The sequence below is a fragment of the Arachis hypogaea genome, chromosome 11, assembly GCF_003086295.3.
Source record: "Arachis hypogaea cultivar Tifrunner chromosome 11, arahy.Tifrunner.gnm2.J5K5, whole genome shotgun sequence".
Classification (NCBI taxonomy): Eukaryota; Viridiplantae; Streptophyta; class Magnoliopsida; order Fabales; family Fabaceae; genus Arachis; species Arachis hypogaea.
Window position 1 is genome coordinate 52,274,807 of NC_092046.1, and position 16,555 is coordinate 52,291,361.

At 38.8% G+C, this 16,555-nt stretch overlaps 2 non-coding genes across 2 annotated transcripts; both read left to right on the top strand.

The window, feature by feature from the left end:
• The first annotated feature begins 292 nt into the window (after positions 1-292).
• On the top strand, positions 293-400 carry LOC112725763 (small nucleolar RNA R71). Its single transcript, XR_003164848.1, has one exon. It is a non-coding gene; the product is annotated as a small nucleolar RNA R71 (small nucleolar RNA).
• A 14,216-nt stretch (positions 401-14,616) lies between these two features.
• Positions 14,617-14,720, top strand: LOC112724508 (small nucleolar RNA R71). Its single transcript, XR_003163667.1, has one exon. It is a non-coding gene; the product is annotated as a small nucleolar RNA R71 (small nucleolar RNA).
• Positions 14,721-16,555: the final 1,835 nt, after the last annotated feature.

Below are 16,555 nucleotides of genomic sequence, written 5' to 3' on the forward strand. Positions count from 1 at the left end.
CATTCAGACTCTGAGAGATCATATTGACTTGCTGAGTCAATATTTTATTCTGAGCCAATATGGCATTCAGAGTATCAATTTCAAGAACTCCCTTCCTCATAGGCGTCCTATTATTCACAGGATTCCTTTCAGAAGTGTACATGAACTGGTTATTTGCAACCATGTCAATGAGTTCTTGAGCTTCTGTAGGCATTTTTTTTAGGTGAATGGATCCACCTGCAGAATGGTCCAGTGACATCTTTGATAGCTCAGACAGACCATCATAGAATATATCCAGGATGGTCCATTCTGAAAGCATGTCAGAAGGACACTTTTTGGTCAGTTCCTTGTATCTCTCCCAAGCTTCATAGAGGGATTCACCTTCCTTCTGTCTGAAGGTTTGAACATCCACTCTAAGCTTACTAAGCTTTTGAGGAGGAAAGAACTTGGCTAAGAAAGCCGTGACCAGCTTATCTCAAGAGTTCAGGCTATCTTTAGGTTGAGAGTCCAACCATATTCTAGCTCTGTCTCTTACAGCAAACGGGAAAAGCATAAGCCTGTAGACCTCGGGATCAACCCCATTGGTCTTAACAGTATCACAGATCTGCAAGAATTCAGTTAAGAACTGAAAAGGATATTCTGATGGAAGTCCATGAAACTTGCAATTCTGTTGCATTAGAGAAACTAATTGAGGTTTAAGCTCAAAATTGTTTGCTCCAATGGCAGGGATTGAGATGCTTCTTCCATGTAAATTGGAATTTAGTGTAGTAAAGTCACCAAGCATCTTCCTTGCATTGTTATTATTTTCAGCCATGCCTCCCTCTTTTTCGAAAATTTCTGTCAGATTTTCTCCAGAGAGTTGTGCTTTGGCTTCCCTTAGCTTCCTCTTCAGAGTCCTTTCAGGTTTAGGATCATCTTTAACAAGAATATTCTTATCCTTTTTCCTGCTCATATGAAAAAAAGAAGAAAACAGAAAAGAAAATATGGAATCCTCTATGTCACAGTATAGAGATTCCTTTATGTGAGTAGAAGAAAAGAAATTCGAACACCAGGAGGAAGAGAGGGTTCGGATTTTTAGATGAAGAGAAGTGTTAGTAAATAAATAAATAATTAGAAGGAGGTGAGAGAGAAGAATTTTCGAAAATTAAATAAATAAATTAAAATAAAAATATTTTTGTTTTTAATTTGAAATTAAAATAAAATTCAAAAATTAGAAAAGAAATAAAATTAAAATTAAAAATTAAAATAATTAGTTAATTAAAAAGGAATTTTGAAAAAAGAGGAAGGTGATTTTCGAAAATTAGAGAGAATTAGTTAAGTAGTTTTGAAAAAGATATGATTGAAACAAAAAGATATGATTGATTGAAAAAAGGTTTGAAAATCAATTTAAAAAGATAAAAGGTTAGAAAAGATTTTGAAATTGATTTTGAAAAAGATATAATTGAAAGATATTTTGAAAAAGATTTGAAAAAGAAATTTAAAAAGATTTGATTTTGAAAATTAAAGTTGATTACTTGACTAACAAGAAACAAAAAGATATGATTTACAATTTAAAGATTGATCTTTTCTTAATAGGCAAGTAACAACTTTGAAATTTTTCAATCAATCATATTAAATGTTAGTAAGATGTTCGAAAATATGAAATAAAGATAAGAAAAAGATTTTTGAAAATTAATTTAAAAATTTTCGAAAATATTAAGAAAAATGAAAAAAGTTTGATTTTTGAAAAAGATTTTGAAAAAGATAAGATTTTTAAAATTGAAAATTTGATTTGACTCATAAGAAACAATTTGATTTTAAAAATTTTTGAAAAGGTCAATCCAAATTTTCGAAAATTTTGAGTAAAATAAGGAAAAGATATTTTTTTTATTTTTTATTTTTTGAATTTTAAGGATAAGAGAGAAAAACATAAAAAAGACTCAATGCATAAAAATTTTGGATCAAAACTTGTGATGCATGCAAGAACACTATGAATGTCAAGATGAACACCAAGAACACTTTGAATGTCAAGATGAACACCAAGAACTTATTTTTGAAAAATTTTCAAGAAAAGAAAACATGAAAGACACCAAACTTAAAAAATTTTTATTCTTTAGACATCAATGTTTCAAGAATGCATATGAAAAACAAGGAAAGACACAAAACAAGAAAATATGAAGATCAAACAAGAAGACTGGCCAAGAACGACTTGAAGATCATGAAGAATGCAATGCATGAAATTTTTGAAAATAAAATTTTTTAGAAAATTAAAAATATGCAATTGACACCAAACTTAAAACTTGACTCTAGACTCAAACAAGAAACAGAAAAATATTTTTGATTTTATGATTTTATAAATTTTTTTGGATTTTTTTCAAAAATTAATTGGGAAAAACGAAAAAGAAGAAATTTTTTTTGTATTTTTTTTCGAAAATAAGAAATAAAAATCTTAAAATTAAAATAAAATTACCTAATCTAAGCAACAAGATGAACCGTCAGTTGTCCAAACTCGAATAATCCCCGGCAACGGCGCCAAAAACTTGGTGCGCATAAATCGTGACGGTTCTATTCCTTGGTAACGGCGCTGAAAACTTTATACGCACGTTCATAATCTTAATTCTTTGTCACAACTTCGTACAACTGACCAGCAAGTGCACTGGGTCGTTCAAGTAATAAACCTTACGTGAGTAAGGGTCGATCCCACGGAGATTGTCGGCTTGAAGCAAGCTATGGTCACCTTGTAAATCTCAGTCAGGCGGATTCAAATGATATAGAGTTTTAATAATTAAAAAATAAATAAAACATAAACTAGGATAGAGATACTTATGTAATTCATCGGTGAGAATTTCAGATAAGCGTATAGAGATGCCTTTCGTTCCTCTGAACCTCTGCTTTCCTGCTGTCTTCATCCAATCATTCCTACCCCTTTCCATGGCAAGCTTTATGTAGGGCATCACCGTTGTCAATGGCTACATCCCATCCTCTCTGTGAAAATGGTCCAATGCACTGTCACTGCATGGCTAATCATCTGTCGGTTCTCGATCATACTGGAATAGGATTTACTATCCTTTTGCGTCTGTCACTACGCCCAGCACTCGCGAGTTTGAAGCTCGTCACTGCTATCCCTTCCCAGATCCTACTCGGAATACCACAGACAAGGTTTAGACTTTTCGGATCTCAGGAATGGCCATCCATGGGTTCTAATTTATACCACAAAGATTCTAATATCTCGGACTCGGTCCTCTGTATTAGATATCTAAGAGATACTCATTCTAGCTTGTTTGCATGTAGAACGGAAGTGTTTGTCAGGCACGCGTTCATAGGTGAGAATGATGATGAGCGTCACATAATCATCACATTCATCATGTTTTTGGGTGCGAATGGATATCTTAGAGAAGGAATAAGCTTGAATTGAATAGAAAAACAGTAGTACTTTGTATTAATTCATGAGGAACAGCAGAGTTCCACACCTTAATCTATGGTGTGTAGAAACTCTACCATTTGAAAATACATAAGTGATAATGGTCCAGGCATGCCCGAATGGCCAGCCCCCATGAAAGTCTAAGATAGCATAAAACTAATCAAAGATCCCCGTTGTAAATACAATAGTAAAAAGTCCTATTTATACTAAACTAGTTACTAGGGTTTACAGAAATGAGTAAATGATGCAGAAATCCACTTCTGGGGCCCACTTGGTGTGTGCTTGGGCTGAGCATTGAGCTTTACATGTGTAGAGGTCTTTCTTGGAGTTGAACGCCAGTTTGTAACCTGTTTATGGTGTTTAACTCCACTTTGCAACCTGTTTCTGGCGTTTGACTCCAGAATGCAACATGGAACTGGCGTTTAACGCCCGTTTACGTCGTCTATAATTAAACAAAGTATGAACTATTATATAGTTCTGGAAAGCCCTGGATGTCTACTTTCCAACGCAATTGAGAGCGTGCCATTTGGAGTTCTGTAGCTCCAGAAAATCCACTTTGAGTGCAAGGAGGTCAGAATCCAACAACATCTGCAGTCCTTCTTCAACCTCTGTATCTGATTTTTGGTCAAGTCCCTCAATTTCAGCCAGAAAATACCTGAAATCATAGAAAAATACACAAACTCATAGTAAAGTCCAAAAATATGAATTTTAATTAAAAACTAGTAAAAATATACTAAAAACTAATTAAATCATACTGAAAACTATGTAAAAACAATGCCAAAAAGCGTATAAATTATCCGCTCATCACCCACCAAGTGTTTGATAAAATGTTTGGTTGGGCTTTAGAGTAGACTTTGAGCATTCTTGGCTTGGAAAGAGTAATTAGGCAATCTTGAGTTATGAAAACCCAACCTATGTTGGTGATCTAGAATTGTTAGTTAATATCATTTCCATTAACTCTAATCTCTTGCTAATCCAATTAGTAAGTTGATTAGGACATTTGGATTGAGATTAGCTAGCCTTGTTAGACTTTCTCTCATGGAAGATAACTTATATCTTCTTCCATCATTGGGGATGACGTAATAAGATAAATTCTTGTTAATTATTGTTATTAGTGACTAGGATGGAAGGCCTATGATCTCAATTCTTGCCATGAATGTCTCTCTTTAATAATTGTTTCTCTTTATTACTTGTCCTCTTTAATTGCTTGTTTGATTTACTTTTCTTGCCATTTATTTTACTGCCCTTTTTATCAACGAAACCCCCTTTTATCCCTTCATAGCCAATACGCATACACTTCATTACAATTCTTTGTGAGACGACCCGGAGTCTAAATACTTCGGTTAATTTTCATTGGGGTTTGTACATGTGACAAAACCATATCTTAATTTGATGTGTTTGTTGGTTTGGAGCTATGCTTACAATGAAGTAATTCCTTTCTCTAAGAAGAAAATCTAGACTGACAACAATCCTCTTGCAATCAAATTAATGGCACTGTTGCCGGGGAATTGCAATGGTGCTATGTTATTGGCTATTGTATATATTGTGAATAGCTTTATTATTGGTTTGGTTTGTTGATTTTTGCTAGTTGTAGGACTTTGTTTTCTTTGTTTCTTGTTAGCTTTTGTTTTTTATTTTCTCTTGTCACCATGAATTCTCACCTCTTTGGCTATGAGTGTGGTTCAAACTATGTTGTAGGAGATTGAATTTACAATGATAACATCCATCAAGAATTTGGAGATCAAAGTTTGGCAAAAGTGATTGGGGACATGACTACTATCCTCACGGAGATGCGCGATGACCAAAGGGCATTTATTGCCACCCGATCCGTCCAAGCACCACCCCAACGTGACTACTCTTCGGATTCTTATGGGTATACTCCTTATCCTAATGCACACCAATCTAATGTATGTGATGACCCTTATTGTGATTGTCAACCACAACCACCACATACATATGAACCCCCTCCTCAATATAGCCCTCCACTATACTCACAATCCTCATACCACCATTCACCTCCATATGATCCTAACTCACACCCACCATACCAACCACCATATGAGCTACATCTAAAGCCACCACCATTCCAACACCAATACTCCCAAGAACCACAAAGTCTACACACACCACCTCAAGAATTTCACCAATATGAACCACCTTCCAATTACAACAACCTTCCCTCAAACAATGAACCCTCTCTTCCACCATCGCCTCCCGATGAAGCCCCCATGCTAGAATTGAGAGATCTTGAATCTCATATCTTAAGGCGACACGAGGAGGATGAAAAGAAGTTTGAAGAGTTAAGAGAAAAAATGGCTATCATGGTAGAATGTGGAGAAGTTAAGAAGCCATTGGAAACATAGTCTCATCCCGCCTAAGCCTACGCGATCAAGGCACTCCCATTGTTGAATGTGGAGAAGCAACCAATGAGCTTAGTAAGGGAGTGAACTTGAAGCTCCAAGGTGAAGAAGAGTAGTTAAAGCAAGAAATGCAACAAGAGGAGGAGGTAGAGATTATTGAACAAGAGGAAGTAGTGGTTGGAGCCTTAGGATATGTTGAGTACATAGAGGAAGCACAAATTGAAGAGACTTCTTCCATGGAGTTCGAAGTTGATGTTGAGGAGGAGAGTGCACAACCTCTAAGACAAAATGTGATTGAAGAATTGGAAAAAGTGTCCCAAGTAATAGGCCCTCCTATTTATGATGATTCCATACCAACATATGATCCTTTTGAGCTTGAAGAATCCTCCCCCACTATGCTCGGAATTGATGATGAGGTAGATTTCACTCAACCTCCTATGTATGATTTGAGTGATGGGAAAGAGTTAGAGGACATTGGTGAAGAAGAATGTGAACTTGAGGAAGCTTGGCGAGAGGTAGAGCACGAAATATCTTGCCAAGTGGTGGAAGCCTTCCAAAAAGGATGGACGGAAGTGGAGCGTACTTTGTCAAGACCGTTGGGAACTCCTCCACCTAGGTTGTCATCTAATCCTTCATTTGAGTGGGTAAAACTTCTAACTCTTAGCTTTATTATCCCACTTGAATTTGGTTTGCTTGAGATGGATGGCTAACTTAGGATGCTTTGTGGTATTAAGCATAAAAGGAGGATGTTTAGTGGTTGGCGTTGTAAGTCTAGGCTCATTATGGTTGGAAGCTCGAAATTGAGGAGTATGGATTGGTGTAGTGCTCAATTGAATGGGTCTAGGGGGATAGTCTGGTGCTTCTATGAGAATTCATCTCTCTTGCCACCCGGAGGAAATCACTATGATCAACTCAAGTACAGGTGTGAAACAAAGTGTGGGATCCCGGATCACACAAGGAAAATTGATGCGCGAAAAACTTGTCTCGTAACAAATTTCCTTCAGCAAGTGTACCGAATTTCGTCGTCAAGTAAAAACTCACAATAGAGTGAGGTCGAATCCCACAGAGATTGATTGATCAATCAACTTTAATTAGATGAATGTTCTAGTTGAGCGAATCAGAATTTGAGTTGAGAATTACAGAAAATAAAATGGCGAGAAAGTAAATAACAGAAAAAGTAAATGCTAGAAATAAAGAGCTGAAAGTAAATGACGGAAATTAAATTGCAGAATTGTAAATGGGAATGGGGTAACTGCTTATAAAAGTAAATGACAGAAACTAAAGAGAATGGGTAAGATCAGAAATAGGGAGTTCATTGGGCTCAGGAGATGTTGCATTCTCCAGATCAATTTCATTTTCATCTCTTCCTCAATCAATGCATTCATTGATCTCCTTGGCAATCTTAAGTGATCGAGTTACAATTTCTTGTAATTCAATCTCTCAAATCTTGATCAATATCCAATTCCTTGGTCAATTGCTCATGAGAAGAGATGAAGTATGGTCACTGATTATACCACATGCATTTTCCAAATCAAGTATTGAGAGGATTATAGTCACATATCCATCCAAACCCAATTTGGTCCAGCATGAGAAAGCATTTCTAGCATGATCTCTTCCTTCCTCTTTCAAGGTTCAGAAGATATCCAAGTTTGAATAGCTTCTTTTCCAAGATAACTATCCAATTAGATGAAGATCGAAAGCTTTCAAGTAAAATCAAGAAAATAGATAGAAGAAGAATAATGAAAACTAGTATTGATCCATCAAATTACAGCAGAGCTCCCTAACCCAATGAAAGGGGTTTCATAGCTCTGGAAAATAAAAGCAAAGATGGAGAATACATCATGAAAACAAAACTAGAAGTGCAGAGAATGGCAAAATACAGAGAGTAGTTTTCCCCCAATTTCCAATCTTCCTAATCAATTCAAAGCTACTCCTATATATACTACTCTTCTGATCTTCTAGTTGGCTCCTCAAGTCTTGGGTATGGGCCTTTGGATCTTGAGTTTGAAGCAGTTATCTTCTTCATTGGGCTTAGCTTTACTTGCAGAGAGAAAGTGTGAAGTGGGCAGGGACTTTAGCTCAGGACGTTAGTGGTGTTAACGTTAAGTGAAATTATGGGTTCGAGAACGTTAGTGACAATCACCTTTTTCACTAACGTTCCTGACCCAAGTTAGAGCCACGTTAACCTCAACGTTAGTGGCACAAACGTTGCCACTAACGTTGCCTCTTGGTCCTTCGCACACGTTATTGGGACTTACCTTTCCCAATAACGTTGAGAAGCCTCCCCCTTTCTTACGTTAGAGTCCACGTTAACTTAGTTAACGTGGCTCTTAACATTAACTTGCCAACCTTCGAGAACGTTAGTGACACTTACCTTTGTCACTAACGTTCCAATGTGCCCCTATCTCCCACGTTAGAGTCCATGTTAACTAGGTTAACGTGGCCTCTAACGTAGCAATGCTAGCCATCTCCAACGTTAGTGACAAAGGTGAATGTCACTAACATTGGCTCATCATCTCTCTTCTTCACATTAGCTTCCATGTTAACTAAGTTAACGTGGGAGTTAATGTGGCTCATTGTGGCTTGTGTGGTTCATTCCAACGTTAGTGACAAAGTTAGGTGTCACTAACGTTGGCGATCATATACTTTCTCCACGTTGGCTTCCACGTTAACTAAGTTAATGTGGAAGTTAACGTGGCTTGTGGAGGCTTGGCCAACGTTAGTGACAAAGTTAAATGTCACTAACGTTGGCTTCTCTTTTGCTTCTTAATGTTAGAAGCCACGTTAACTAAGTTAACGTGGCAACTAACGTGGCCACTTATGAGCTTGGCCCAACGTTAGTGACAAAGGTAAGTGTCACTAACGTTGGCTCCATTTTCTTTCCTCCACGTTAGAGTTCACGTTAACTTAGTTAACGTGACTCTTAACGTGGGCTATGATGGCTTTGAGGACGTTATTGGCGATTACTTTTCTCATTAACTTTGCAAGCTAGCTCCCATTCCTATGTTAGAAGTCACGTTAGTGAGACTAACGTGGCTGCTAACGTGGTTCTTCCTTGCTTCCTTTTTCCTAAAATCAAGCAATAAAGTGCATCAAAGTTCTAGTCCAAGTCATGGGAAATGCAACATCTAATTTGTCATTAATTTCATGCAAAATCCTCATGAAATCATGTAAAGTTCACAATGTATGCTTGAATCAAGATATAAGTGAATATCTACCCAAAACTAGCTTATTTTCTAAGGAAATGCATCAAACTTCCTTAAAAACAGTAAAGAAAAAGTCAGTGAAACTGGCCAAAATGCCCTGGCATCACAACACCAAACTTAAAGCTTTCTTGTCCCTAAGCAAGTACTGGAACAAGAGAATGATGAATGGAATGCCAAGAGAAATGAGTCATTCTTGTGGAGGTCATGTCCCTGGTTTTATGGTGGTTTCATGCATAGCAACTTAGGTTCATTCCTGGCTTTCAGACCTTTATCATGTCCTAGAATACTCACTGTGGTTGCATCCCATGAGACCTTTATTCATTGATCCTTTTGTTGTCATTTCAGGGCTTATTTGTGTTCTTAAGCTAAGTGTTCTGTAAGGGGGCAACTCTTTAAAATAAGCTTTCAGCCAACACTCCCGAACCAGTTGGTTCAAGGTGCTAGGTGTTGAAGCACCCCTAAAGACTTACTTCCTCAAGTCTCTCTCCCATACATACACACCACAGGCATATGGTTTATTTATTTTCTTTTCTTGAGACCTTGGTGTCGAGCACCTCTTTGGGTTACTAAATGCTCTGTAGTGAGGGTTACTCTTGATAGTGGACTTTCAGCTGATAATCCCGAGTTAGTTAACCCAAGTTACCAAGTGATAAGGCACCCCTAAGAGCTTATTCATCCAAGTAAATCCCTCATACAGGAACACCACAGACACATGCCTCAAGATTAAAACCATTGGTGCCTAGCCTTATTGCTTACTCTTTTTCTTTTATTCTTTTTTTTCACTTTCATTTTTCTTTTCCCCTTTTTCTTATTAGGATCTTGTTATTTAGTTATTCTCATGGGGTGTGTTCAAAGCATAGTATTCATGACAGATAGTTGTCTTTTCACCTTGTGGTTGAACCAACTTAGCTAATTTATGACTGCACCACAAACTAAGGAACTTACTCCATAGTATGAACTCCACTCTGGTCTTTTGCAAAACACTCATTCTCTTTTCATTTGATTCAAAGGAACAAGCATACAAGTGAGCAAAGTAAGGATGCAGTGATATAAAGGCTAGCAATCATAGACTTATTCAACCAAGAACTTAAAAGACAGCATTTAAAAGGTTCAAACTATCATGGAAGCATGTTCTATTTCATACAAGATCTTCCTTATTTAAAACATAGAAAGGGATGAACCAAAGAAGGAACTCCACCACCTTTTACTCATGTGGTTGCCCATGCTCTCCTCCTTGCTTGTCCTCCTTGTGTCCCACTTGATTGCTCGTACTCCCACTCCCTTTGCTTTTTCCAATCAGCTTCTTCCAGAAACCACCATCTTCCATCTTCTTCTTGAGTGTTTCCTTCTGCTGTTTCACCTTCCTCTCTTCTTGTTCTACAAAATCTTTTTGGACCTCATCATATGTAGGGATGGCATAGTGTAGATGATGCATATTACTAGACATGTAGTTCAACTTGGCTTGAGTGTTTACGTTGAACTCCTCCCTATGTAGTTGCCGTCCTTCATTAAGTACAGTGAACTCATTGAATGCTTTCATCTGAGCTATTTGCCGCTGATTGAGTTCCTGCAAATGCTTATCTTGACGTTCTTGCCTCTCAGTAACTTGGTGGATGGCTTGAGTGAGCTGGGAGTATTGTTCCTGTTGCTGCTCCATTTGTTGTTTCTGCCACTCTTCTTGTTGGCTCATCCGGTTTAGTATTTGCTCTTGTCCTTCCATATGTCTCATCCCCAGATCTTCAATGGCCCTTAGAAGGTGATTCATGTTCAAGTTGGCTGGGTCATGATGCTCTTCTTGTTGATATTCTTCTTGATGAGGCTCCTCTTGGTGAGCTCCTTCTTTCGCTTTTAGCTTCCCTATTTGTGGCCTTCTTTGTTGCTGAGCAGGTGTAGTATAGACAAGACGCTGGATTGTAACTAGCCTCCCAGGGTTCACCCAGTTTGGATTGCTATCCTCGAAGACCACCTTAGCCTTTGTACATAGTCTGAGAATAGTGTTGGGGTACCAAAGCCTGGCACCCGAATCAGCCTTCTCAGCTGACTCTTGAATCCCCTCAGCTATGAGTTCATGCACATTGATTTCTCCACCCTGTACTAGGCAATGTACCATAGTCGCTTGATTAATATTGACCTCTAAATTATTTGCAGCTGGGAGGATGGACCTCCTTACGAGTTCAAACCACCCTTTGGCTTCCGGGCTAAGGTCTCCCCTCTTGATGAACCGGGGTCTTCCATCTGCATACCTCTCCCAATCAGCTGCTATAACATAGATGTCAGTCACGATTTCTGTGAGCTCATCATTGTCAGGGCTCTTACTTATCCTTGCATGATAACTGGGCTCATCAAAATGTGGTGATTTCAAGTGAAGAGTTCTTGTTATAGCATTTGGGCTGAAGTCTACCTCCTTTCCTCTTACATAGCTTTTGAAGGTTGGGGCCCTGGTTTTGTCTTTTCTAACCACATTTGCATAGAACTCTTTGATGATGTTTGCATTGATCTTCCCCTCTAGATTAGTGAGCCTTTACCACCCTCTTTGTTCAATTTTCTCCCGAATCTGTGGGCACTCGTCTTCATTGATTTGGAAGGTTAACTTAGGCAATATCTTCTTGATCTTGATCCTTTCAAATTCTTGTTCATGGAAGGCAGTTTTGAATCTCTTCTCATCGAAAGGAATGTTCTCTATTGGTTCCTTCCTCTTTTGCCTCTTGGAGCTTGATGATGCCATGAATTTGAGTTGCTGTGTGAGGGGATTGGAAGGTAAGGATAGATGAGGAATTTGGTTGGTTAAGACGAGGTGTGATGAAGGGGTTTTGGATGCCGAAAGTGTGAAGTGTGGAGAGTGGGAATTTGAATGTGAGGGGTAAGTATGCACTAGGACTCATTTATATAGGGAGATTATGAGTGAGTGGAGGGTGTGGATTGATGGAATGGTTGCTTGATGGACGGTTGAGGTTGTGCATGGAGAAAGGACAAGGATCATCACTTTATGAAGGTTATTGGTTCGGTCTCCAAGGGTCTCCTTTTTTCAATGTTGCATGGCAACAATTTCCAATGCATTCCTTCTTGAGACAAGGGTGTAGTTTCTCTTCATGAAGTGGCCGAACCTTTTTCATTTAATTATCCAATCAATCCCCTTCAATGCTCCTCTCCTTTTCCCTATAAAAATAAAATAAGAAAATTCAATATCATAAAAATTAAACTTTACGGCTAGTATAGTAAAGAAAAAGGATTAGGTTATTTATTCATGAACACCAACTAACTAACTAACTGTGCGTCCTTATATGCATATCCGTGGCACCCTGGGGTGACACCAAACTTAGTTTGGAGCACTGTGATGAAAAGTTTTGTTCAAAGCTCCAAGACTAGCATGCTCTGAGTTGCATCCATGCTTTCTTGGCATGCTTTGAACACCAAACTTGTTCTTCACTATATACTGCATAATAAGGATTTCACCAAGTGTTTGTCAAGTTTGGGTTGGAATTCATGAATATTGACTTATTCACTATTAAAGGCATATAAAACATGGGTTGCCTCCCATGAAGCGCTTCTTTAGCGTCACTAGCTTGACGTTTCTTCTTCATCAGGGAGGTTGATAATGCTTCAAGTCCTCCCCTCTTGCCTTGGACTTATATCCATTGGTTGTATCAATGATCTCTATATGTTCCAAGGAGAGAACTCTGTTGATAGTGAAGACCTTAGGTAACTAAGATGGTACAGTGGGGAGATCAGGGGGGATATCTGGGAAGTAAGCTGAGATCACTTTATCCCCTGGAGAGAAGTCCTCGGTAGGGATCTTCTTGTTCCTCCACCTCCTTGGTACCTTCTTCTTTGTTCCTTTTGATGTTGCCTTGCTCTTTATGACTTCTTCTTCTAAGGGAATTTTGTTGTTATCTTCACATGTCTCTGGTGGTTTAGGTTCCTCCAGCTTTTCCTTGAGCTGTGACAACTGCTTATTTCCTTGTTCATCAAGCAAGGGCTTTCCCAGCTGGGCTGGTTGTGCTTCAATGCTTGCTTCCTCTTTCAGTATCTCATTATGATCTTTGCTTGGTTCTTTGTTCTCTTGGTCTGCTTCTTGTGAGAGTTTAAAGACATTAAAACTGAGTCGTTCATCACGGATCCTCAATATTAGCTCCCCTCGCTCAACATCTATGAGTGCTCTGGCTGTAGCTAGGAATGGTCTTCCCAATATGATTGGGTGAGTGTGACTCTCTTCCATGTCCAGGATGACGAAGTCTGTGGGAAGAAAGTATTTCCCAACCTTTACCAACACATTTTCCACCACTCCTATTGCTTGTTTTTGAGTTTTGTCAGCCAGCCTGATGACTACATCTGTGGGCATTATCTCATTGATCTGCAGCCTCTTCACCAGGGGTAAGGGCATTAAGTTGATGCTTGCTCCCAAATCGCAAAGTGCTCTATCGAACATTGTTTCTCCTATGGCACAGGGGATGTGAAAACTCCCTGGGTCCTTTGTTTTTGTAGGCAACTCTGGTTGAATGAGGGCGCTGCACTCCTTGTTCATTACTATAGTTTGGCCTCCTTTGAGTGAGCTTTTCCTAGGGAGCAGTTCCTTCATGTATTTGATGTATGCAGGCATTTTTTGGATGGTCTTGATGAATGGTATGTTGACATGCAGAGATGCAAACAAGTCAAGAAATCTTGAGTATATTCTCTTCTCAACAGCACCCTTGAGTAGTTGGGGAAATGGTGCATAAAGTCTCAGCAGCTCCTGTTGTGAGATTTCTAGTTCTTGGTGATCTTTTTCCTCCTTCTCTGTTGAGGTGTCTCCAGGTTGTTCTGCCGACTTGTTTGGCTTGTCTTCAGTCTCCTTATCACTTATAGTGACCATCTTGCAATCTTCCCATCTTACTTTCTTTGTTTCACCTCTCGGATTCTTCTCTGTGTCACTTGGGAATCCATCTGTAGGTTTGGGAATCTGCTCAGAGAGATACCCCACTTAGGATTCCAACCTCTTGATTGTGTCTCCCTGGTTCTTGAAATTGGCTCACACTTCCTCCTTGAATGCCTTATTGTCTTGAATCTCTTTGCCTATGCCTTCAAGTAGATTCTCAATCCTTGAGAGTCTGTCATCAAATGATGGTAGATTGGGATTAGAGGTGGAAGGATGAGGAGGGTTATTTTGGCCTTGGTAAAGGTGTTGAGAGGGTTGGTTATGTGGGTGCTGATATGGTCTAGATGTGAAATGTTGGTGGGCTGCATTGTTGTTGGGATTTGAACGTCTTTGATCTATGCCTTGGTTTTGTTGATTTCCCCACCCAAAGTTTGGGTGATTCCTCCATCCAGGGTTATAGGTCTTAGAGTATGGATCATGGTTTTGCCTAGGTGAATTTCCAATGTAGTTGGCTTGCTCCTGACTACCCTCTGCTTCTTCATTCACTCTTTCTTGGGTTGTTGATGAAGTAGTGATTGCTGCTACTTGGTTCCTCTCCATCTTCTTGGTGAGGTCAGCCAGCTGCTGGGTAATGAGCTTGTTTTGGGCCAGCAGAGCATCTACATTGTTTAGCTCTATTACTCCTCTAGTGTTGCCTCTTTCAGAAGCTCAATAGTCTTCTTCTTGTTCAAAGATCCTCCTGATGAATGGTCTACAGCCTTCTTTGATTCATATGACAGGCCTTCATAGAAAATGTGCAGTTGCACCCATTCGTTGAACATGTCAGGTGGACACCTCCTTGTTAGGTCCTTAAACCTCTCCCATGCTTCATAAAGAGTCTCACCATCTTGTTGCCTGAAAGTTTGGACCTCAGCTCTCAACCTATTGATTCGTTGAGGGGGGTAGAATCTTGCTAAAAATTTGTTCACTACATCTTCCCAAGTTGTCAAGCTCTCCTTCGGGAAGGACTCCAGCCATTTGGCTGCCTTATCCTTGAGTGAGAATGGAAATAAGAGCAGTCTATAGGCGTCAGGATGAACACCATTAGACTTCATTGTGTCACAAATTCTAAGAAAGGTGGTTAGATGTTGATTGGGGTCTTCTTGGACACTTCCTCCGAACGAACAGTTGTTCTGAACAAGGGTGATGAGCTGTGGTTTTAGTTCAAAATTGTTGGCATGGATGGTTGGCTTTTGAATGCTACTTCCACAGTTTCCTGGGTTTGGATTGATGTAAGAGCCTAAAACTCTTCTATCCTCCCCAGCATGATTTGCTCGACCTCCTCCGCCATGGTTGTGAGCCTCTTCCTCACGATGGTCTTCCATGTTTTCTTCCATGTTTGGTTCAAAGTATTCCTCCTCTTCCTCAGCACCAACCACTCTTTTTCCTCTTGCTTCCCTCCTTGATCTAAAGAAGATTCTCTCAGGTTCAGAATCAAAGGAAGTTGAAGCCCCGCTTCTTCTCCCTGTCATACAACCAACAAAGCACAAGCAAGGAAAATAAATGCAGAAAGTATTCTGTTAGAATTACTGTTAGTGTGAGTGATGCAATATATCAAACAGTTAGTGGGTTAGTGAACTGAATTGTAAATAACAAAAAGAAACTAAAAAGTAGGGGGAAGGGAAGAAATTAACTAAAACTGAAAGTAAATTACTCAAACAGAAAATTAAATCAAACAAAACAAAAATGCTCAATCTAGTTATCTTCCAATTTAATCATTGTTGATGCACAATCAATCCCCGGCAATGGCGCCATAAACTTGATGCGCAAAAAACTTGTCTCGTAACAAATTTCCTTCGGCAAGTGTACCGAATTTCGTCGTCAAGTAAAAACTCACAATAGAGTGAGGTCGAATACCACAGAGATTGATTGATCAAGCAACTTTAATTAGAGGAATGTTCTAGTTGAGCGAATCAGAATTTGAGTTTAGAATTGCAGAAAATAAAATGGCGGGAAAGTAAATAACAAAAAAAGTAAATGCTAGAAATAAAGTGCTGAAAGTAAATGACGGAAAGTAAATTGCAGAATTGTAAATGGAAATGGGGTAACTGCTCATAAAAGTAAATGACAGAAACTAAAGAGAATGGGTAAGATCAGAAATGGGGAGTTCATTGGGCTCAGGAGATGTTGCATTCTCCGGATCAATTTTATTTTCATCTCTTCCTCAATCAATGCATTCATTGATCTCCTTGGCAATCTTAAGTGATCGAGTTACAATTCCTTGTAATTCAATCTCTCAAATCTTGATCAATAGCCAATTCCTTGGTCAATTGCTCATGAGAAGAGATGAAGTATGGTCACTGATTATACCACATGCATTTTCCAAATCAAGTATTGAGAGGATTATAGTCACATATCCATCCAAACCCAATTTGGTCCAGCATGAGAAAGCATTTCTAGCATTATCTCTTCCTTCCTCTTTCAAGGTTCAGAAGAGATCCAAGTTTGAATAGCTTCTTTTCCAAGATAACTATCAAATTGGATGAAGATCGAAAGCTTTCAAGTAAAATCAAGAAAACAGATAGAAGAAGAATAGTGAAAACTAGTATTGATCCATCAAATTACAACAGAGCTCCCTAACCCAATGAAAGGGGTTTAGTTGTTCATAGCTCTGGAAAATAAAAGCAAAGATGGAGAATACATCATGAAAACAAAACTAAAAGTGCAGAGAATGGCAAAATACAGAGAGTAGTTTTCCCCCAATTTCCAATCTTCCTAA